The following is a 25,643-nucleotide window of genomic DNA, read 5'->3' on the forward strand; positions in this document are numbered from 1 at the left end:
CCATCCCCTAATTCTTACCGCCCACGCACAAAGAAGATGGGAAGATTCTTGGGCAAACGAGGCGTCTAATTCCAGGAAGACACGAAGAAGGAGATGGTCGGCTCGGCGCGTCCCTGGTCGGAGCTCGATAGAAAGCTCGCAGAGTGTAGTCGTTTTACCTGGCTGTTCGTTCTCTACTCTCCTATCTCTATCGTTTAGCCAGCGGCCAGGGGAGGCGGTGCAACGATGACGCGCTGGAACACCGGCAAGTCGTTGCCACGGCTGGCTGTTTACTTTTCACGAACAAGCAGCGAGCAAGCGCGAGCAAGTAAGCAAGCGGCGGAACGAGAGCGTGCGAGCGAGCGAGCGAGCGAACGAACGAACAAGCAGAAGAGCAGAGGCAAGGCGTGCACCGGTCGTCCTCTCGGCTCGTATATACTCTGGCGAAACCAGCTCGAAAGATCGGCCAGGTAGGGCGGCGAAGGGAAGGTCCTGGACTCTCTCGACCTCGGCCGCGCGGATAGAGAGGAGATGGAAAGAGGCTCGAGACCGTAAATCATCGTCCCACTCTCTCCCCGGGCTCTGGCGAGGATCTTGTGCCTTGTGCCTCGAAGATGACGCATCTGATGGAAAAGGGAGGAAACGAAGAACAGGGGAAAAAGGGGAGAAAAAGAAACAGAAGCGAACGAGGCGAGGCGAAACGGAGAACGATGCGAGAAGGATGGACAGATATAGGGGGGTAGAAGTTGGTGAGAGAAAGAGAGGGACGAAAGACGGACGGGACCTCTGGTTGCGCGCTCGTTATACCTCTCTTGCTGCTCTTATCCGCGACGATCTGTCTCCTACCCACGGCTGGCCTTGAACCCGGGGTGCGCATCGCCCAACGAGACCCAACGATGGCCACTCTTCTTCTGGTCTGTACCAGACTAGCCTGGACATCGCGTACTCGATGCCTCTTCTACGAGGTATCCGTTCCTTGTTCGTGAATCAGACGGGGTCACGTACGTGTAACGTAATAGGATAGGTGCTGTTGCAGCCAAGCAAGCATGGTTTTGCATGTATTCTCGAAGAACGGAGTTGTTTCGTTCGTAGAGGAAGCGTAGTTTGAAACGTTCTTGCCCATCTACCTGATACGTAACCTAATTATTTCGTCAAACTGTTATATCGTACGGATACCGATAGAAAGAATCACGTATCAGCGAACGAGTGTTAACGAACGAAGGTTTCCAAGTTACGAATTAAAAACTTGAATGTATTCTCTGACACGGTAATAACAAGTTTGGTGATAAAAGGTATGAAATTTCTGCGGGATTATTCTATTTGAAAAATTTTTTTTCATATAATTATCGAGGTCTATAATCTACAACCATCGAGTGAATTATTGGGCAAGAGAAGCCAGATATTAATTCAATTCGTCTTTTGTTTCTGACTTACATAATCTTGAAATATTACAGATAATCCACTGTCTGAGAGATCGAGGCTAAAGTTAGAGTTCAAACTAATCTCGTTACCAGTACAACCTGTCTTTATCGAATCTCAACTATAATCCACGTCACAAGCATGACTCGATGTTGCGAGGCAAGGGATTAATCTAGATCTGCCTATCATCCTTCCAACAGGATGATTACGAGGCAATTTCATTATATCGTGTGATTTTTGCAATACCGTCCATAATACTCGATAGCCTCTGGCACGAGTAGTCGCTTTTTCGAAACCTAGCTACATAGAAATTTAATTAACGTACTTACTTGCTCTAAATAGAGGGATAACAACGTTTGCGAAAGATCTGTTTCTAGCTTTTCCAAACTCGACTGCCTTCGAGCCGTCGATTAACGACGGTTCTTAAAAAATTTTGTTGTTCGTGTATCCACAAAAGAGACGTTTAATACTCGACGTAGAATTTAAACGACGGACGTTCGATCACACCGATAAGAAATCTTCTTCGTATTTTGCTCAAACTCGAGATATTTCTCGACGTTAAAAAAAATGCGATTCGAGAAAATAACCGAAAGAAAGCAACGAGCTTGCGTGAACTTTCAAACGAGAATAACGAGAAAATCTGTGGAAATCCAGGACACCCGGTATACGATCGAAGCTCTCTGCTCGAGCAACCGTCCCAATCGATCCTCACGAAATGGAACCCCTAAGATAACTCAACCTAATCCAACCTGACTCCTTTTCCCAGACCTCTCAGACCCTCGAAAGGATCCTAGGACCAAGTTCTATAGGGCGGACACGAGGGCAAATAAATTTGCCGGATCGGTGTAATATCAGGGAGGACGAATTTCGCGGCGGCCGCGGATTCCACGGATTCCGTTCGGTAACTTCTCCAATTTGTCTCGCGAGCCACTCTTCCTACGCGCTTCGGGAGTCGTTTAGTCGGAGCAGCAGCGAGTTCCTCTCTGTCTCTCTCGATGCCGCGCAATTTATATCGTCGAGAAAGTCCGCTCGAGATATCAGTCTTCCCGTACGTCGCATTGTTTCCATCGAGGCTATCGCTGGTCCCCGGCGTTTGAATATTTCGCGGCGTCACGCTCGTTTATCACGAGCGAACCGTCGCGTCGCGTCGCGTCGCGTCGTCGGGCTGACTCGATCGCGTCCCACCTTCTTCTCTCTCATAATTAAGTGACAACGAACCGTTTAAAGAGTTTGTAAACACGAAACACGGCAGCCAGCTTATCCAAGCACAAGCTAGCATCCCCTCATTAAGGCAGTCCTGTGCTCTCCGTATCCTCACCATAAATCGGACTATGCTTCCTAATTAAGGGCACATGTGAACGCCTCGAGGATCGTGGAGCCTGTCTTTCCAAACGGAACTGGTTCCCTTTAGATGGACCTTGCGGAGATTGCTTTTACATCCTGGTGTATATGGGGTGCTGAGCAGCATAGAATAAAAATACGGTAGAATTTAGCCGAACCAGTTGCGAAACGGTTCTTCGGACCAGTTCAGGATGTTCAGATAAGAGCAGTTTCGTTTAATCGCCAACTAACAAAATTCTGGTTGGAGTAATTTGAATTTTGACGTATATCGATAGTTGATCCCCAGACGATACGACTCCGGTTGTACGTGGAATTCATTTCCCAGAGAAATTTTAGAGAAGCTACAAGACGTTTGCCGTGTGTCTAACAAGAAATTGATGTATAAGATATGAATAACAACTTTAAGCGTATAACGGGTGTTATATATGATCCCGCTGAAAGTCAAAGTTTTGTCAAACGCTTGTAAAAGTTTCAGATGTCTTTCAAACTTTAGCCATTTAATCACGATGCTAATGAAATCTCAAAATCTCTGTTTCATACAACAGACACGGTATGTATATTCATAAAAGATGTAGTAGATAAAAGTGGTTGGCATCGAATACTTGGACAAACTATTACGGGAACAGTCTACGGAGGAAGATCGTTGGACGTTGCTCGAAAGCGTGAATTTTCAGTGGAAGCTCGCGACCGATCGCCAAGAGGTGTCTCCAGTTATGCGGCCGGTAACGGTAAAGCGGTTAATTCTCGACCTTCACGGCTTGTTTTTGCCAGGCCCTGAGGAGGTGAAGTATCCGAGTGGAGGGCCAGGAGAGAGGCAGGCTGGTTTCCACGCGGCCGACGCCAATGCAAATCGCTACCGATGCATCACCGAGCTGTCAACCGTTCGTTGCTTCGCGATAAACTTTCCCGCTCGTCCGCTCGAACCGGCCCCCGCCGGCTAAACGGAGAGCGACGGAGGCAGAGAAAAGGACAGAGCGGAGTGGCTGTGCACGACCGATATGCACGCGTGTGCATCGTGCGCGCGACCGCGACCGCAAAATAAAATTTACGCCGCTGTAAACGGCGAGACAATGGTCACGTCCGCTGAAAATCGAGATTCGAATCGTTTCAACCGAGCTGAACCTCGGCTCGTGTGGTATCTCATTTGTTGCTAGACGAATGTCAGGGACTTTGGTGTTGCAAACGAGAAATTCCTTTGGTTTTCACCCCGAACTGCTCTGATTGATACACTGCACATACTTATGCAAATTTATTCTTTTTACCGACGTACCTATAAAAACGAAGCTTGCGTATACTTTCGATATTACGCCTCACTCTGCGCATTGTTACGTTTTCGAATTTTCCACGAATACATGCGACTTGCAAAAATTACAGAAACGAAAAAGGACGACAGTTTTATAGTTTTATAGAGAAAGAGAGAGAGAAACGACGGTAGGCTGATTTTAACGTATTTATCGCGTTATATGAAAAACAGAAACTGAAACAAACTACTCGAAACGTCAATAAGTTAATCCAATCCGTTGCAAGTTATCTATGATCCAACGATAAGAACCGAGGCGTACATTGAAAAGCAGCAATTTTATAGCGTAGTTGGTAGACTTTGCAGAGATAAAAGAAACTGCTTCTAAGCGGAAAAGAGTAAAACGAGCAAAGGATAGGTGTTTTTTAATCGATATCGCGATTGGGATACCGTGGATGGTTCGACCCGAGGATTTGAACGCGTGGCTACCTGTTTTGAAACAGGCTGTATGGGCAGCTTGTTTGAAAATCTGTTAAACAAACGACGGGTAGCGTGTCCAACGAGAAGCGGAAAGAAAAATCTTGTATAAATAGTGGTCTGACGGTGCGTTGTTCAAAAAGGGACAAGCAGATAGGAAACAGCAAGGGGGGGAAAAATAGTAACCGGTTTGTAAGTCGATAAAAAGAGTGTCTAGTATATGATGTTTATCTTATCTGTTTATTCAAGTCGTGTTTACTATTTGACATGATCAAGGTAGCGTTTGATCAGATTCGACAAAATCGCTGAAGATAAGCACTGGTTTGAACCGCGATTACCCATGTTCTTCTCGTGTTTTCTTACAGATTTTTTTTAATCTCTTCCCCATTTTTCTACGCTCATCCACCAAATTCTCTAGATAACTCGCTGTGTAATACAGAAAATATCGGAAAATAAATTTTCACTCTTGTTAACCTTTAACAAACTGATACGTATCGCGATACAGATACGCTACGCTAACAAGGACACCGTTACGTTTCCGGTAAAATATATTGCTCCTACAGATTTATTAATTAATCTTTTGATAAAAAATAACGAGAAACGAAATTTCGTAGAACCGAGAAGAAAAGTCAGACGCGTTTCTTTAACTACACGGAAAACTTTATCGTGCAAAGTGCGTCGAATTCCGAGACAGTAGCAAAGGATTAAGTTCGTGCTACGCTTTCGTTGAATTTACGAGACACCGATTTCCTTACGAACGATTATCGGTGCAACTTTCTAATTGTTCTTTTCATACGCGTACAAAAGATGTCAAGGAACGAATAACCTCTTTTCATAGAGAAACTACGTCCACCGGAGATAAACGAGATAGATATTTGTGTATCTAAGAATACTCGGTACTACGAAGAGTATCTGTCTGAAATTTCTTTGAAGAAATATATAAAGGTTAAAGACGAAACCCAAACTAATTTCAAAGCATCGCGCGTACGTGACACTGTTAGAGGAAAGATGTTGTTAACCTCCTATTTTCCTGTTTAACGACGTACGACCGTCATCCACATAAAATTATCTCCGAAAACTTTCCTGACAGCGCTTATCTGTACTCGTCTAAGCTTATCTATCGGTCGTTTGACATTTCAAATACGTACACGATTTTTAATCGTTCCCTGCGTGGACGAACGTTCACCCTCGACGAGATACCTATCGATTTTCCGTGACAGACATCGTGCGCCGAGGATCTTTTCCGCGATTATTTCGCCTCGACGCTTTCACGTAAATGCGAATTTACAGGTAACACGAGTGTCTGTGTGGCCGGAGTGCCGGTCTCTGTCGTGTAAAAAGGAACCTCATTCATCGCGACTGCAAAACGCAAAACGCAAAACGACGATGATGAAAAGCCGATGAAGGGATGTCTGAACGCGTGCAACCGGATTGCGAGCTTTATTAGACGGGATAACGCCGGATGGCAGAATCGCACAAGGCGCACGTTTGTTCCATATTTCCGCGAAAAGGAGGCTCATCCGCGCGACCTGTCGATGGATCGAACCGAACGATAGCTTCCTCGAAATCTGCCGCGGTTCTCTTTAATCACGCGCCGACGATGAATGCAGAGAGGCAATATTATATTCATCGGGGAAAACGGTTAATCCTTTCCCATCCGGTTGCTTTCGAAACGTTTGTACGCGGATGGAAATGCTGGAATTGGAAATGCAGCCGATCGATCGAACGTGAAATTAATTGTAACCGGTAGCGAGGTTTCATGAAAAATGTTTGAAAATATGCAGCTTCCAGACGAATTTACGACGACTGGAGGAAACAAACGTGCGTTCGTTTCGTGCAACGACGATCGGCATCGTCGGATCATCGGCAATTTCGCGATCGTTCGATCTTTCAAATTGACAGGAGATCGAAAAAGTCACGTCGGTGTAGACCGCTTCAGCGACGTCAAAAATATCAAAGACGCGGAACGAGTTAGAAAAGAAGATCGCGTTTAATCGATAAATCGTTTATACGTACGAACTAGAAATATATTTTTCCGACGAATATCTTGATCTAAAGAACCAACGCTCTCTCGTGAAAATATACACGGTGATTAAAAATTAAAACACAGAACCTCGACGTGTTATTACCGACGAATCAGGCAGAACCAAGGAAGAAAAAATCTTTCCACCGTCTTTAATCCATCCACTTTTAACAATTTTTCTAAACTCTTTATCTGCCCCTCCAACTGCAATCTCGGTCAGATTAGAACAGCCACTCTTCCCTCCGACAGCAGTCCCTGTCTTATCAACGTCGAAGGTTGAAACTGTTCGAATAGCAATCGTTTAACCCGTGTACTGACAAGCGCGCTAAAAACAGCTGGACGAACGAGGCTAGCAAGTACGTCATTATTTTGCGGCTCGTTTAAGGAAACGGTGGGTTTTTCGAAAGCCGGTGGACAGCGGAAAAAGGAACCTGTTCGTCGTGCACGGTTTCTCCGGACGTACGCACGACGCGGGACGCGAGCGGAATTTCCTACGACATGACACGCCGAGAAATCTCATTCTCCCCCGGTTCTGTTCCACCTCTCGACGGTCAGTCGCGGTTAGTTTCCACCGAACTGAGAGCCGAACGCACGCGGTTTAATTGATCCGCGCAACAAAGCCAACCCTTCGTCCACCCGGCCTGACCAATACAGGACTCGCGAGGTCGTTTCTTCGGGCGGACTTCTTTCTTGCGCCCGGGGAAAACGCTAATTAAGACTCTCCCCGTTCCTTTCCATTTCTACCGACTGAGAGAGAGAGAGAGAGAGAGTTATCACGAACGTGGCGCAACTCGACGTCTCTACCCCGACGAATCGACCGCTTACCCCCTTTCGCTTTGACTTTGCCTTCGAGGAATCATCGTCGAACCGTTTCCTTCGGTTTCTTCCGCGTGGATGGAGTTTTCTTTCTTTTTTTTTTTTAAGAACGTCATTGAAGATGGCTGGTTGATTGGAGAGTGGGCTCGAAAATGTTCCTCGAGTAGCCGAGTTTAACGAAAATTTGCAACCGTGGAATTAGCTACATCTTCGTCAGACTTGAGAATTTCTTTGAAAAAAATTCGGAGACACGATTATCCATCAAAAGGAGAAAATTAATTTCCAATTAATAAGACGAGAACATGGCAGCAGGTTTATTGTAATATTATAAAGTAGTTTCAAGCTATTAGCCGATGACGTACGAGGTATCAGTGTATATGAGTCGATGCCCTAGTTACAGAGTTGCGAGAACCATGTAGGTGTCTGGTATTTTTGGACACAAGGGTTGTTCGCGTAAAATATAGAATTTAGAGTGCAATTTAGGAAAGAACGAGAATCGATAATATTGAATTTAGAATTTACGTGGGAGTAGGTGACATTTTTGTCCTTATAAAGACTACATTTTTTAAAAAAAGATGTTAGAATTTACCATTTTATATCGTGCTTTCGAAGAATCGAACATTTTGTACCTAACGTAGCGAAATCCACGTAACGAGATTAACGAAAGGCAAAGTCGACTGGTCTAACCTCTGCAGCTTCCGAGAGGCTCGTTTCGAAACAATCTACGCGATAAAGACAAGAAAAAGTCGTCCGTAACAAACCGCTTAACTCCTTCAACCAACCCATCCTTCGCCAATCCCATCTTCCTCCTACTTCCAGGTAAAAAACACGTTACATAACTCGAAGGAAAACTTATATATTTCCTGGCAATTGTAGGGAATTGCATCCCGCCCCCCGTGAAGATGAACGTCTATTCCGCACGAAAATACAATTGAATACTCCTTGATGGTACCCGTGGAGGTTGGCGATGGTGGTGGTGGTGGTGGTATTGATCCGGAAAAAAAAATTTCAACTGCCGGTAGGAAATATGCGGTATCCTTGCAGACACACCATCGCGACGGGAAGACCGTAAGGGGAAATCTTATGGTGCGGCGACGACGTTCCTCGTTGGCACACGGTCGATAGGGCCGCCACTCCACCAGCCAGCGTCGCAACCACCGTCATTCCACCCACCATCGGCCCTCCCCTTGGAGAAGCTTTCCGACCGTGCTGGTTCTATCGACCCAACAGTTTCCCGTGACGACTATACGTAAAATTCCGACCAGCTCTGCCAACCATAATCGTACTAAAAATAAACCTACCCGTTCTATCGTACTCGAGAACTAGGCGAAACGATCGAAATGGGAAAAATGGGAGATAAAGGTAAATTCCGACGGCCATGGTGAATCGTCGAAAGAAACGTAGAAATTTATTGTCCACGCTGGGATTAAAGGAGGAAGTTTAAAGAAGCGAAGATGGGAAAATTTTCGATGAAACGCGGTGAAACGTGTAAGAAACAATAAATATTAGCGTATATTGTTGTATTGTATCTAAATTAATATTCGAAACATTTTTAACGGCGACATAAATATATTGCTATTCTTTCGAGCAAAGACCATCGTTACGTCATAAAATTTACGTTGTAAAATTCCCATCGGATAGATCGTAATGTAAATAAAACAAAAATTACAATACATTTGTTAATATTAATCCACATCGGAAAGATGGAGAAAGATGCATCGAATGGGTCGTGTTTTTTCTAGAGACGATACATCAAGCTTGATGGCGTAAAAGGGAACATTATTCGAGGGAATTACAGTCATTCCAGCAGAGAGGAATGTTGGAAGGAGTGATGGATGACTTCGGCGAACGTCTCGAAGAATATGCTAAAAGGAGGGAAGTGGGACATTTTACGGGACTCTATTTTCTTGTATCGCGTTTACTGCCACGGCAGCCTTCGGTCACTATTAAAATTCTGAGTCTTGAAAAAAATGATATGGGATCGTTCTATATTAAAATTCCGACCGTGATACGTCGTTCAAAGACAATCGTAAGTATCGCGCTTATAACTAAAAATTAATCGCAATTAACGTCGTGTTACTTTTAGTTGCTGCAAAAAGTTACAATAGGATAATCCTACGTTAAAGTTCTCGCTCTAATAGCATACGTTTTATAATTGGAATCTTTCCAAAGACATTATCTGGCGATTTAACGCGGTTAACGATTATGACGAAGTATCCAATTATTCAATAGGTGTGCGATTGCAGGTGTCGATTAAAGATTAACCATAGTTCTCTATCTTCTTGGTCGATTATTTATCTTCCAGTGAAAACCTCTTTGAATCTTCATCCTCTGAAGATACCATCGCGTAGAAATTCACGTAAAGCGTGTTTTTGAAAAGTAATTGAGAATATTTCGGACGCTCGTGTAAAGATTAATCATCGATGTGACGATTAATTAACTCTGAGAATGAACTATTGTCCGACTATTGTCAAAATCTGGTATCGATCGTTTCGTATGGATTTTAATCAGTAAAATACACACGTTCGCGTAAATCAAACGAGACTTTAATTACATTTCGATTGAAAATCAACAAGCTATGATTGCCAACCTCTCATTAGCGATCGGTGATTAATAGTTATTATAATTACCGATTGACAAGCAATTCCATAAACCGATTAAATCAATCACAATTTTCTACGGTCGTGTTGTATCTTTCGATAAGAATACACGAATAAATCAAATGGAAAATTCCAGTCCATCCATCCGCGTATAAATTGCACGTATCTATTAATCGCAATTAGATACAAAGATTCGCTCGACGAACGAAGAATTATATACCTGTTGAATGTAATTGTTGTACGATTACGATCTGGCGAAGCTAAGAAGACACTAACGTGGCGAAATTTCAAATTGAACGGTGAATGGAAAAAGAGAAAAGAGTACGAGGGAGACGAGATCTTAATGATTAGCAGAGGAGTGAGCTGGTGATTGGCGGAACGAGCGTGCAAGTGAATGAGCGACCAATGGAGGGAGCCAGGAAGAGAAACAGGTGCAAAATATAGGCGGTGTGCGTGAGAGCGAATATTAGAGCGGGTAGCAATAAACTGCAATAAAGATCAGATTGTATGCGAAGAGTGAAAATTCTTTCTCGCCCAACCTACCTACGCGCGGCATTAATATTTATAATCTGCTGAATGTTATCGGTTAATAGCGCGACACGACGTTTTCGTATTATAAGAATTCATGTAGGTTCTCAATGAACTCTATCGCGAGACACGTGATAATTTAGATGGGCTATTAGTTTGGCTACCGAAGTGGAAAGAAACGCGTTTTCTTTTCTTTGTACACCTTCGTTCTACATATATTATACAACTTGGTTATTATGTTCTTTTATCCTATCGTAAATATAGAAACAGCAACCTTTTTCAAAAGCAGTAATTTATACGATTTTTTTAAACAGCTACCTGTATAGCGAAAGTAATATAAGACAGGAAAGTATGTTCCATATATTTCGATACGTTTTATCGTGCGAAATTTATCGAGGCTGTCTTAAAAAGTCGAATCTTCTTCGTACAATTACGAGATACTTTCAAATAAAAGTTTGCATCTCGTAACATCTTGTTTCGAGTCGCTGTGAGTTTCACGCAATGTAAAAATCGAACACCAAATCGACTTGGAAATTTGCCGACTCTGTCGTTAGAAATTTATTACGATGAAAAAATCCTGATTTCAAACCGATTCGTACGTACGACAAACTTGTTAGTATCCAGAAACTGGATATCGATAGAAAATAAACTCGAATCGCTTTCCAAATTGCGAGTGCGTCGTTACGCGATAAAAATATAGTTGCATTTTAAAGAGCGATTATAAATCACGTTTACGAGAAGTATAGGAGATTTCTAGACAGTGACTAGCTTCCATAGAAGGACAGGTTTCTCGTTCGAAACCTTCGTGCAGTTAGCTCCAATTTTTTCGTCAGCATGAATGAACCAGGCAACGATCTAGGGCTCGGAGAAAGCTGCAAGAATTGGTTGGATTAGAGGAACGCAAGAAGCGTGCAATGGCAAGAAATAGAAAAGGAGAGAAAGAACAGAAGCCAGGCAGGTGTGCAGGAGGCGTATATTACAAAACGAGGGAACAAGGTGTAGACAGACCTCGTCTTCGAAAATTCTATTAAAAATCCCACAAGTGAATTCAACCCTATACTACCTATAAGTCCTGTAATTTACGAATTATTTATGTAACTGCCTGTGCCTTATTTTATTTTTCACCACGTTCTTACGTTTTATACATAATAATAATTGTTTAAGCGATCGCCACTTCTAAGAAAACTCTACATCTGGTCTTCTGGAGCCATCGACAGCGTAAAGACAAAAGAATGCGTCGAAGACAGACCACAAGCGGTACATGCGCGACGTTGACTTTAGGGTTCTTTTCTGCGGATCTGGACCAGCTTACATTGTATTCCACACTTTGTACTTTAATATTCACAGTATATATATATATAGTTACAATACCTTACGATTTATCCACGCGTTTTTTGACTCCACATATATCAAATAACTTTAACAATAATAATAATATGCTATATATATATTTATAATCGTTGGTCTTTAGGTATCAAACGATATTCAAATGCCCAATAGATGGTACTCTGAAACACCTTGAGACACATTCCGTAAAAACTCGGTCCCTTTGAAAAATTCTCAACGATCAGCAATCAATTTCCAAGTAAGATATCTCGGTAACCCCAAAAAAATTATAACGCAAAATTATACTCGACGGTTTCTTTTTTCTTTTTTCATTGCATGCTCGATAATATATCTTGGAAGATTTCTTCGTTTATAAAATTGTCAATGGTACGCAAAACTCATTAAAAAATTTCCATAAAAAGACGCAAGGAATAAAAATGTCGACTCCGAAGATCGATGGAAGAGCAAAAGCTACTCATCTTGCAGCGTTATTCGCGCAAACGGACCAGGATGGAGGGCAAAGTGGAAAAAAAGGAAGAAAGCGGTGAGATAAGCGTATAATCGGCGAATTCTCCTTTTTCCAAGGATTCCGCGGGGTAACGTGACACCGGTAGGAAAAATATCACGAGTTTCACTCGCCGCATGAACATGGACCCGACAAAGTAGCTTTGATCCTTATCGAACGCATGCCCCATCCGCACGGAATCGCGCGCCGGCCTTAAAAAGCTCCGTAACGTTTAGCAGTTTCGAGTTACCTCTGCGATTCAAAAGAGCCCGCGGCGCGCTATCGACCACCGCCTAAACAAATATACCACGAATATCCAGAATTCGCCAGGAAAGGTAACACCATTGCCGTTTTACCGTAGATCGCAGAGAAATTTTGCGAACAATGGAAGAATCGTTCGCGTTGAATCAGGTAGGATCTCCAAGATGCTCGATAATAAGGGATATTCAAGCGGTTCTTTGAAAGACTCTAGCGAGGAGGTTCAAAACAGCTTGCGGTTTTGCTTTTAACTGGCAATTTTTCCACCTTTTCGTCTCTATCGAGATACGTAGCTATTATTACGTTATTGTATTTGTATTTTATTTAAAACGGATAACACGTTACGCGTTGTCGATTTTTAGTAGAAAGTACTTTGTAAGTAATCGCGTAAAACCGTCGAGACAAAATTTGAGAAAGAAGATTCTCTGATTTTTTCTCTGATATGATCGATAATTATCAGAGACAAGGTTATTAATTTATTGCTACAAGGAATAAGTTATAATAATCGATTCCTAATAGCAAACGTGCAACCTCAACGCGTAACCCTTAGAAATTCCTTCCCGGAAACCAGCTGGTATCGACACCCCTCTTATCACTCGCCTCTACCGCGATCACGTTCAACCATTGAATCGACTCTTTATTTGCTCCTTCGATTTCCATCGCGCGCCCCTTGCCTCGCCCTCTGCTCCATCGTAGCACCACACAGGAGCCACGGAGACAACAAAGGAACAATTCTTTCCCCTATACCGCGGCGCTATCTCCTTTATTTATCTATCGGTGATTCGTGGAAGGAGACGAGGCGACCGGCACGGATTCCACCCTCCTCGAACGGAAAGAGTTACGATCGACGATCCGGCCAGGATCCACGGAGCACTCCTGACCTCTCGAAGGGGACCTCTTGGCGTCTCGATGCAGATTCCACAGGCCATGGTCCCAGACTTATACTACGACGCTGCACGGTCAAACGGAGAGGAGAGACCAACGAGACTCAACGAGAAGGAGGAAGAAGGAGGAGGAGGAGGAGGAGGAAGAGGAGGAGGAGGAGAAGGAGCAGAAGAAGAGGTAAGAAAAGAAAGAAATACACGCGAAAGGCAGAGGCTGAACGAAGGAACAAGCTAACCGAGCAAACGGCCGGCAAACCAGGCTCTCTCGCTGCAGGGAAGAGGGAGAGGTAGTCGTCTCGCAACTGGTGTTAACTCGCATGGCTCGAGGAGAGGAGACCACGAAGAAGACAACGACCAACGACCACGAGCAGCACGTTGGCCGGCCATTTTTTTTCGACCCTTTTGCGGCGCGCACCCGTTATGCAGATACGTGGCTCTCGCCGGTGTGTTCCTCGAATCGTGGCTTGGCTGCTGGGTTGCTGCCCACACGGACGAGTCGAGGGGGCACGAGCGCGCGAATTATGCGGAATTGTGTAAGCCCAAGTACACGAAAAGTGGGCCTGGCGCGTAGGAAAGTCGCGTGGGAGCGAGATCAGAACGAACGTCGCGAAAGTCGGAGGAAAATTTCGCTCGTTTCGTTTCGTTTCGTTTCGTTTCGTTTCGATCGAGCTATCTACTCGCGAATCTCGTTCTTGTTTCTTAGCGTGTGGGTATGAGAGCGAAAGTACGCGTGTATGGTGTGGATACGTGTGCGAGTACACGTGCGTGGATGGAACTCGTGTATTAAGCGGCAAGTGGGTACGCGAAGTGTTTGTTACGTTTGCGAGGAGTAATTGGCTGATCGAGTAGGTTTTGATAGACAGCGAAAAGTGTATTTCTTAACTGATGCTGGGTTTGTTGAAACGTTGCTACAGCGAGTGAGATGCGAGTATGCGTTTTTTCTTTCTTAATTTCATCGAGCTTCGACCGCTACGATCGTTTAACGTCGCGCACGTCCATGATGTCACGACATTAAAAGGCAATATTCGTAATATAAAGGCCGAGTATAAATTGAAAATTCACCTTATATATTTACAAATTTATTTTAAGTTATAAATTTATCGCAAAGTTAGTCGTTAATCTTCAGATATAATCTTCGATTCAAAAGTCGAATCGGTTGAATTTTCACGCGAGTTATCGATCAAGGGTTAATCAACGTCCTACAAACACGAACAAATTTCCTTTGTGATCTTTTTCAGTCGATTCGCGTTAACGAATTGCGACTACGAAAGAGAAATCCGAGGAATCGTTCTACGCTTCTCTGTCGTTAATTCTTCCTCCACCTACAGATTCTACGATTTTACGATGGTGTAGTTTACGACGATTAGTCGATGCGTTGGAAATTCTTTTTGCGTCTCTGACTGTAAAGAGCTTCTGCGAAGTATGCATTATTCCAACACGCGTTTTGCATCTCAACGAATCCATATGTAAATTAGATTTATTTATATTTTTCCATGGTCGATGCGTTTACGCAATGTATACTTGTTATTTCGTTACTCTCTTCTTAACGGGTCAATAGATTCACGAATCGACAAAGAACGTATAAAGCAGACGACTTGCAACTTACGAACCGGAACGTAGATCGATACGGTGGAACTGGAAATATGAAAGTAAGAGAATCGAGACAAGATGTTTACCGGAAAATGTTACGGCAAAAGCGATACGAAGAAGGTAATTAAACTGTCACGCGTGGAAATATCGATGGTCTTGTTGTCCGCGAACGAAGATAAATGCACGCAATAATCTCTATATTAATCCTAAACGCTGTAACAAATCCAAACCATTTGTCAAGCGATTTAAATTAATTAAAACAACCACTCGTGGCTGAATATGACTAGTTTGCTTAACGCTATAACGAACCTTCAGCGGCACACGGCTTTCGTAACGCGCTCTCCTTTAACTTTCAATTTCATCGCGACGCTCGAAACCAGATAAAAATGAGTTCGTAGAAACGCGATCACGGGTTTACCACAAATGTGTGCAAAGAGAAATAAAGATTTACCAATTTGGAGGTCTTATTATCTAAAAAGCACTCAATAACGAAGAGAGAACAATGTGCAAGGCTGTAAAATAAATTTGAACTCTGATAAATCCTGACTTTTAAGCTGACTTTAACAACCGATGACTTAGCTCCATTGACCTAACCAAACATCCACGAAATCCCATTTCCTAGACTATAATTCTCCACGATAAGGAGCCTGTCTCCGTACGACAAACAAAAAACCCATAAACCGCTCGGGAACAATTTCGCTTCTCGACGATTTACGTTGCCCGATTTATCAACGAAACGGTTTGTTTTATTAAAATTCGTGAATGTTTAATCGCGCGAAAGGCCATAGGTGTCTACGAGATTCCATCGAACAATGTACCAACACGCGTACGATATACAATTTTAATACCAGCGTTCTGTGTTCGCCGTTTAACCGTTGGTTTTATTAAAACTTGCACGCTGAATCCAAACCTTCGCCCTTCTCTATTCACCCCTTTGCGGCAGGTCGATCAACAGACGGACCACCCCGATATACATATACACAGGCACGCACACACGTGTCCCGATACTTTGCCAGCAACGTCCAGGCAAATACTTAATTCCTGCCGTTCTATTCGGCATTTAACACGCGATTTCATTAAGCGAGATGCGTTGCACCGTGGAAAGGTTAATCCAATGTGTGCGGGCTTGCATATTCCGAGAAACGGGGGAAACAGAGCTGCATACAGAGAACGAGAAGAGAAGAGAAGAGAAGAGAAGGTTGGTTGTGCCTCTGGCGTACGTCGATTACGGTTTCACCTGGCTATCGGAGGGAAAGAGACGGTATAACGGAGAAGAGTCAAAGAGACGGTGTCGCGTACGCTTCTTCTCGCTTCCCTCTGTGTGTACGAGTTCGCGGAGCGGCGAGGTGGAGCACGCAGAAAGGGAAAAGGCTGTGGAAGGGTGGCGGGAAGGGAGGCGCGGCGACGACTGCCGCTAGCTTGACGCGACGTGAAAAGCGCTCGCTCGGTGAGAGGGGGCGGCGGCGTGGCAAGGAGAAGAGAAAAAGTCCCGTGGCAGAGAGCGAGACACGCCGTTCTGGCAAGTTTTTCCGCAAAACAACGGGGAGGAACAACGGCGACGCGGGTATAATGCCGCCTCGTTAAAAAATAATTCATTTAACCACAATGCTTCGACGATGTGCGAAAAAAAAGCAAGTTGCACGAGCCTACACCAACACCGTCGTCGATACAACGCGCTACGTGGATTGGTGAGCTCACGGTGTACACGTCTGTCTCTCTCTCTTTGTCGTACCAGCGACCGAGAACCCATCCCCTTTCGTCTACTATACTCGGCTGCTTACAATAACGAGGCGACGATAGTAGGCGGCGTGTATAACAAGGGAGGGCAGGTCCGCTGTAATTAACGCAATAAATAAGTATCGTGTCCCACGATCGCGAAAACGGCAGACGAACAGAATTTGTTGCGATCCGGAGGTCCTTTTTATCTCTCCACTTTGTCTCCTCTTTGGCAAAGTGTGAGTTGTCGGTTTTTCGCGACGGATATCGTTGCATTTGTCGTAGTCGATGAACGAATACTCGCGTACAAGGTACGTATCGTTGGGTTGGTTAAGTTGGTTTATCGCGCCTGGCAAGGTTTCGTTCATTCGTCCAATTTGTCCATTGCTTTTCTTTCTTTTTTTAATCGATAAGTTCAGCGAAAGTTATAGTTATTTGACAATATCGCGCGATTGGTTTGCTCGTTGAATTTTTCTGTCAAGTCCGCGCGCTCGATCCACGTTCGATTCATTTTTACGTACGTAACCTTGTATTCGTTAGGATAGTAAGTCGTAGCAGCACGTTTGAAAAGGAACTTTAGAGAAAAAAGCTGCCCGTAGGTCACGCTCTTTTAAAATGGAGCCGCGTTCTTTGGATCGGCACGGCAATGCGATAACATCGGTCAGCGTTTGATAATACGACTTTATCAGATTTTATATCCGCCAGTCCATTAATGGCAGTGCTTGAAAGTCACCGACCGTAACGCGGTACATATTTAGTTTAAATTGTTCAGATTACTTATCACTTACCTGCTACAAAAAGAGATACGTAAAAAGGCACTAGATAATAAACGAATACTTTCCGCAGAAGCGCGAAATAACTAATTTGTTCCAACAACACGCTCGTTTCCCCCGTAATTAAAACACTCAAGAACGCTTTAATATTTAACGATCTTCTAACATCCTAACAGGCAATAAAACACAAAGTCAGTTAGGTATAAAGTAACAAAATTCTACGAAGTAACCTCGGTTCGTACTTACTGCGAGTATACGTATCGTGTAAATATAAATATAAAGTAACAAGACGTCGCGATATCTCTCCGTACTCCGAAACAGTCTGTGCCGATGGAAAACCGATAAAATCAGAAAGCAGAAAAGTACGGAAGAGTGGAGCGTTCGACGCGCGACCGAGAGAAGACGCTTGCGAGCGAAACGGTTGAATTATAAAAAGTGTTCGCCGAATGGTCGTCAATTAAAGCGTCATCCAGCCTGAATAAATTTATAAGCTGGAGTCGACGGTCGATAGGACGGGCAAGTCGCCGGTGAATGGAAACGATCCCCGCGATTCAGATGATAATAACCTTCCCCTCGCGATCCTCCCGCCACCACGCACCACCGTCGTCCTCCTTTCTTTTTTTCCCTTCCATTTTTGTTCTCTTTTCTTTTTTTTTCTTTTTTTTTTTCCTCGACGCACCGACCGATCCGCGAGCAAGGTCTAATTTTTCTTTTTTTCTTTTTCCTTTTCTCTCTCTTTTTCAGAACAATCCAATGTAACCATTGTCCGTCGGTTGAAAGCGTGTCACCCACAAAGAGACTCGCAGGCTCGCAGCCCGCTTTTCGCCCTTTCCAAACATTTTCTTTTCTTTCATTAAGCGGCCTTTTCACACCGCCTTCGCCGACAGACCGTTCACCTTTGCCTTTCATGGGGTTTCACGGGCCAGGGGAGCCGAAGAGGGTGGACCAAAAAAGGCCATGGATTCTCGGGGAACCCGTTCGCATAATGCCAGACACCTCCAGATGTAGGTTTACCGGATACTAAAGCGTGGAACGCGGCTTTTTGCCCGGGTCCAAGTGGGACGACGCGCGAAACGTCGTCGCCGATAATGACCGTTGGCCGTCCTCCTCTCCTTTTCGTTCGTTTTCTCGTTCGCTCTCACCTCTACTATCCCGAGAAGCGACTCGTGCCCTGGCTTCTTTTCTTCGTCCTCTCGTCCACGGACGATGACGGGACACACGCGGCGCCCGTTCGGTTCGATCGGTCCATTCCCGGCGAAAAAACGCGGCAACACCACCCGGTCGAACCAGAGAGGGGAAAAAGAGACGTCGAAGAAAATGACAAATGGAAGCTAGAAAGTTGGAACGAAGAGTAACAGGTTATGGGAGCATAGGCGTTGTTGTAGCTTTCTACGCTCCGGTGAAAAACACTCGTGTGTAATCGCCTGGTTCCATGTGTATGTACGTATAGGGATAACGAATACACGCAACAAGGAACAGTCGTTTCTTTAAAAGAGAACACACTCTCACATTCTAGTACGCGTATATATTTATATTTTCTAACAGGTTTTCTCCAATTGTCTAAATCAATAGAACGCTTGATCTTTGTCGCAAGACAATAGCGTAACTCTTAATTTTCTCGGAATAAATGTTGAAAACTTTGGTCCAAGTATATCTTGAGAAATGTAATTAAGCGGAATAGTCAAAGCAAACTAAACTAAAGGCAAAGTCACGCATCGGCTTTTCGACTTCGCTTCGAGCAAATTCCTCGAGTTATCGGAAGGGAAAGATCGAAGGTCACTCGGGAAAAAGATTTACTCGATATCCAAGAATAAAGATATTTTAATGCGACTTGGCTAAAATAAGAACAACCTGTTAGATTCAAAGATGTAACAAACCTTGGAAATATATCTGGGAAAATAAAGCTTAAAGTGCGAATAGGACGAATAATAATACGACGATCTTAACATATCTTAAAGATATCAAAGATGATGACAACGAATCAAGACGAGAAGGACAGCTTTGCCAATGGGACATCGGTCAACAAGCGTGCCTATCGAAACTTTCCAAAAGAAAAATATTTCTCTCGTCCATGGTGTGCGCGCAGACGTACAAATCGATCGACCATTGCTCGCTCTAAAAAAGCATCGTTCGAACAATTTACAGAGCAGCAATTATTCCAACAGCGACCTCGACAGCTCGCGCGTAATCGAGTCTAAAAACGGAGCTGTCTTGGACTTCGTTCGATCAAATCTCGCCAGCGAAAAAGAAACGAAAAGAAAAGAAAGGAGAAAAGAGAAAACACGCGGAGGATGGGAAAGAAGATTTGGCGTCGTTTATCTCTCCGGCTTTTTACGACTATCGTGGCAGCGGCAGCTTCCTTCCTGCCTTCCAGCGAGTCTCCACGCTCTCGTTAAATTTGCACCAGGCGACGTAGATATTTGCGGTCGTATATTTTTTCTTCGCCTGGCGCACGCGCGCGTCTCGCCACCAAATCTCGCCCGATATTTATTCCTGCGTGTCGTTCGAACGGAAACGCGGCACGATAAACCCGCGTAAAGTCGCGTTTCTCTTCCCGTCGCGGAACTCGAATATCGCTTCTCTATCAGATACCCGGGCATCCTCCTCTTCCCTGTCGCGATAACGCGCCCGCGTACTTACAAGCTTCAGATTACGAGCCTCGTCGAGCCACGCAAACCGGCGTGTGCAGGCGTTAATTATCGTCGCCCGGCATTACGTTACTTTCTCGGATGGAAAACGACTACGCCGCTGGCGGATGTCGACGTTTGCCTCCGACGTGAAACCACACGTATCTGCTGATACCGAATTATTCTGGTTTCAGAGTTTCTTCATATAAAAGTGAAATTTAATGCGAAATTAGCTGACAATTGTTTCTAGCTGTCAAAGTTATCGTACAAGAGCTATCATTGTTGCAGAGCATGTGGTATAGTTTGGGGAAGCTTTTTGTCGCAGTTGTAACGTATGGTTTAACGTATGATTTCATTTACTAGGAAATTTCTATCGTAATGTTTTAAGGAAGCTTTCGTTTATTCGACGAGATAACGCGATATTTTGTTAATAAAATAGCCTAGAAAAGTCAAAGGACCCCGTACACGATCGTACATTCTAAATAAAACTACAGAACTAGATAAACATAGTTATCTTTCACGGCTTTTGATAAATTCCTCTGTACAGAAGTTTGCGAAAAGATGAAACCGTATAGAAAACAAGTATAGAAAATTTGAACAATAATAGACCAGAATGCTAGACGCGCTTAACGAAATATTATATTTTGAACAAAACATTTACCATGCTATTAATTTCTCGTACAAAATGTCGATATCCAATGTATCAAACTGCGTTCTATCTCGACAACGTTAATTCGTATCTGGCAACGATTCGTCGAGAGATTCCGTTGAAAGCAACCCTGCACTTTCTGCGTAACCTCGAAACATCGTCGATTCGACTCCTCGGTGGACTGCGCTCCGAGAAGCCTATATTTTAACCAGAAACGTGGCTGCGTTTAACGGGCGGAACGAAGTAGTTACGAAGAACGTATTCATCCCGTTGTCCCTCGCTTCCTGAAACGATCCAAAAGGACGTCGACGACGCGACATCACCCACCTGGGTGGCGATATATCACGAGAAACGAGCGAGGATCGACTTCTTATTGGCTTGGCAACTGGCACCGTCGACTCGAGCAACATGACTAATTATCGCTGTCCCGGTTCGGTGCCGTCTAGTTTACCTTTGCACGCTTTCCCGCCCGTCATTTCTCACGCGTCGACGCGACCATAGGTCTCTCGGTATTTCTCGCGCGATTCGCACGCCTTTTACGCACCCGCCAACCACTCTCCAACTGGTGTCAACTCGAAAAACGAGCGTGCACGTTGCTGTCACCATACGGCATCCAGAAAGGTGGTTGAAACGATCGTTCTTTTTACGTGGGTGCTGAGAGGTATCCGCCAAATGATACAGTGGCTCGCAGAAGTATTCCAACAATCGCGATAGGAAACTCGTACGTGTATATCGCGCGCGTTGAATGGAATTTTATTAACGTTGTAACGAGTACACTGCGAATTTTCAGATGTTTATGGGAAATTTCCAGGTACCGTATTTTCAGAATATACGCAACACGCGAAACACTATGTAAATTAAATTTCATAAATTAACTTTCCTACGAATATAAACATCGATAGCTTGGTACGAGACGCAACTGTCGCGTCTACGTCGCTGAAATTTAAGGCCGATCTGAAAGCATACAACTGTATTTTTGTAGAGTTCCTTGAAGTATAATTATATGGAATATGGAAATCGTGCGAAGAGGATTAACAAGAAAATTGGTTTGCGTATCTTGATCGAGAAATCGATAAAAGTTGGAAATAAATGTTTGATCAATACGTAAGTAATACTTGATATACAACAAGTTTGAAACTTTCCTGTGGCAAATATCACAGTCGGAAACTCGGTTTCGAATAAATATACGCACGGCAACGGTAGACACCGCACCTAAGACGTCGAATCAAAGAGACCGAAGAAAGTCTATTTATATGGTTGCTATTTAAAGAGAATCTATTTAATAACTCATCAAGCACACGTGCATTTGATACTCCAAGGCTCGACAATCGACTCGCGACCATTTCCCATCAAAGGGGATATCAGAAGAGCGTTTATTTATATACTGGTTCACCGATAATCCAGCTTCAATTAGCACGGCCAAATCAGCCGGGGAAAAAAGTAAAAAAGGAGAATTTCTTTTGCGGGCGCCTCGCTTTCACGGTGTCTTTCGGTCTAACGACTTTCCCCATTTTTCTCGGTTGTCGTTTTCACGGTTCGTTTCACGATCGACGATACAAAAATACTAGCAGGTACGCTGTTAGGGTACAAAGCGGTAGTTGCGGCTTGCGAAGGAACCGTTTTCGCATCGTTGACGCTACAACCTGACAGTTTCATCGTACAACTCCATTTGCGGTCATTTTTACCACGTATGATCTACTTTCCGAGTTCCTACCGTATCTTTAATACTACTCTCTCGTCGAATCATATTCGATAATACCTTTGATTGGGTTCGTAATTAAAAAATAGAACGCAATTTCTGGGAAACTACATGCCTGTGGTGATAACAAAAATACAATGAATTGGAGAAAACAAAAGAGATCGACGATAGATTAGCACTTAAGCAAATAAATAATTTCAAATTACAAAGACGACTGATTCTAATGAAATAAGCAAACGAAATGTTCCACGTTTCGCGCAAACTAAAGATCATTCTGTAATTCGCACTACGATTCCAATTCCAAAAAAAAAGAAGAAGAAAAAAGAAAAAATCGAGAGAAGGAAGAAGAAAAGTATTTCAACAAAGATACAAGAACTCGTGACGAGTGTGAAAGTTCTAGGAATAAGAATATCGAGATAACAAGGAAGAAAAAGAAGAGAAGAACGTTCAAAATGACTGCATCCGGAGTTCTAGCGTTGATCTTCCCCCTCTTTAACGATCGGTGCCCTGGACGAGACGACCAGCCTCGTCAACTTTGTTTGCCGATGACATCTGTGCGCTCTCGTAATTGCGTACCTGCTATTCATACGCGATGAGACTACGACTCGAATAAGGACTTCTATCAAGGACGCGTGTATGTACGTCTATGCACGTCGAACCTACGTTTATGCAAATAACAGCAGCCAGACTTCGCGTCACGTAACCAACTCGACCGCGAGAAACGCGATTCTTTCTCGCTTGACGATTGATTGCTACGGGCTGTTACGTTCTTGCGTGGTATCTTGACGAGGGTTTAATTGAAACGTAGGAATTAGACGTCCTCGATGGGGTTGTAAATGCACGAGATGCGTGTTGCCTTGTCATTTTCGTTTAGCTGATTACTCGAAGACTTGCAAATTTATTTTCGCCGTTGGGACGAATAGATTTCTAAACGTAAGGATATTCCAATATCTCTGGCTATGGAGCATTTTGCTTCTTTTCTATCCTTTTTCTTCTACCGTAAATTTATACCGTAAAAGAAGATTATTAATAAATTACAATGGAGTTTGAGTATTTCTAAGAGTATTTCTATTTATCGAATAGTTTTGAATACTAGACGTTTTTAATTAAGTAGTTTTACGACGGAGGAAGATGTTCGAGTTCTCGTGTTATAACTCAACTCTCTAGTCCTCGCGATGGTCGTATGCTTCGATAACTAGGATTATAAAATATTACCTTCGTCGAAAGCTAATCGTCCAATTAATAACTTACACGATTCTAAATGTCAAAATGTTCGCACGGATTGCTCATCCGTCGTATAATAGACAGGAAGATGACAAACAAATAACGGTTGTCTAATATTTTGAGGCTGAGGTGATAATCATTTTACGGTTGTAAGTCGAATTAAACGAGTAGGAGTTAAGATCATAAATTGTAAATTTCGTAATAGATTCTTGTGTAGTTCCAAAGGACGTTAACAAAATTCCCCTCAAATTTATGTAACAAGTAATTTAAATATACGAAGCGCTGCGAGAATACCTGGCATCCGAAACCAACTAGCGACAAGACCTGTGGTTCACGATGTGTTAACACATTGTTGACCCGTCGCGAGCATACTCGTATTTTCACGCACAAATGTTGCTGGGCGGCCACGAGTATGCTCGCGTACTTGTTTATGCATCGACTCGCGCAATTATTAAAATACATTAAAATACGAAATTGACAAAGTTATTATTACATCGTTGTTCGATGCGTTAGATACTCTTTGACATTTCGGTGCGGGCGAATCGATCGAAGTTTAAATGAAATTTCCTAAAATACGTAAATCTTTCTAAAAGGAAGAACTCCGGATTATATGGTGAGAATTCTACGGTTTTAAAATGCGCGTTAATTTTTGTATAAAACAGCTAGTCGACGATATCGTCAACGATTGTATCAACTATGATAATTTTCTAATAATTTTGGATTCTTTTTAAAATTCCAAAAGAATCGGAAACAACGTCTACACGGAATTTAACGTTCTTATACTGTTGTTATATTACGATCGTTAATCCTATCAACGCTAACGTAAGAAACGGACAGCTGCATAAAAATCTTATCCGCGAGCAAAAACACGGTAAATAAGATAATGGCCATAAATCACAAGAATACACTTATCTATTAATTTAAAAATGACTCACCGCAAACCCAATTCCGATTTTAGAAAGCGAGACCTTACAGATAAGCGGAATCGCGATAGCGCCGATACTCGCTCATTGTGCGCGTAGAAATTTTCATAAATATTTTACATATAGCCTTATTATTTGCATACAGGAAACCGTGCGACTAAAAAATAGTAACTCGGGAAATTTCCACGCTCGGCGAGTGTTGCGAACGGAGCAATTTAGAGTAAAACATCGACTGTTCGAGACAATGGACAGATGGAATGTATTCGACGCGCTTGTTACCGAAACAAAAATCACCGAGTCACGTGGCCACACAGCGCGAAGATCGAACACGTTCCACGGCGATTTTCTTTTGCCTTCGAATCCTGACAGAAACACCGGCCACTTTCACTTCTTTTCAACAGCTTACGATTGTTTCCTTTCGCAATGTCATCTTTTTCTGTTTTCGACTCGTTCGCGTTGGAATACCAAACTAATCTTTCGAATATCAACGCTGCCAACAATTATTCCACGAGATGCTGTATCCTACACAAAGTTGCTACGATTCGAACGATCAGAATCGATGGAGTTTTGCCGGAAACTAAACGTTCGCGTCTCCTCGAATAAAAATTTCTATCGCGCAATCCTAAAGATAAGATATTTTGTAATAGTCGGAAGTATCACTTTAAACCGGATCGTGTGCGTTCGTAAACGTGCGAATTTTCATTCTTCCCGTAAAGAAGCATCTTTCTTTTAACTATATATATATATTATAAAAAGGAATACGGTATAACAAACGTAACGCAATAAGAGTAACTATAAGTTAACCTCGACAACTCCTATCTAACTGCCATCCAGTTAAAAACCATATTTCTACCATCTACGTGTAGCTGTTCGCGTCAATTTGTAATCAAACCGATTTGTACTCGGAAATAGTCGACTCTGCGTGAATGCGTATAGGGTAGGAGACAATGGTAGATACAAGCAGGAATCGTATATCGGCATAACCGTAAGCGTCGTTGCGACAGCGGTGTCCGCCGGTGTATTTCGAAAAAGGCACGGGCTGCCTG

The 25,643-nt window shown here is 43.3% G+C and overlaps 1 protein-coding gene across 3 annotated transcripts in view; it reads right to left on the bottom strand.

Moving 5' to 3' along the window:
* LOC132908644 (frizzled-2-like) overlaps positions 1-25,643 on the bottom strand; it is a 127,960-nt gene that overhangs the window by 25,257 nt on the left and 77,060 nt on the right. The gene's annotated exons all lie outside the window — the stretch shown is intronic.

The sequence above is a fragment of the Bombus pascuorum genome, chromosome 7, assembly GCF_905332965.1.
Source record: "Bombus pascuorum chromosome 7, iyBomPasc1.1, whole genome shotgun sequence".
Taxonomy (NCBI): Eukaryota; Metazoa; Arthropoda; class Insecta; order Hymenoptera; family Apidae; genus Bombus; species Bombus pascuorum.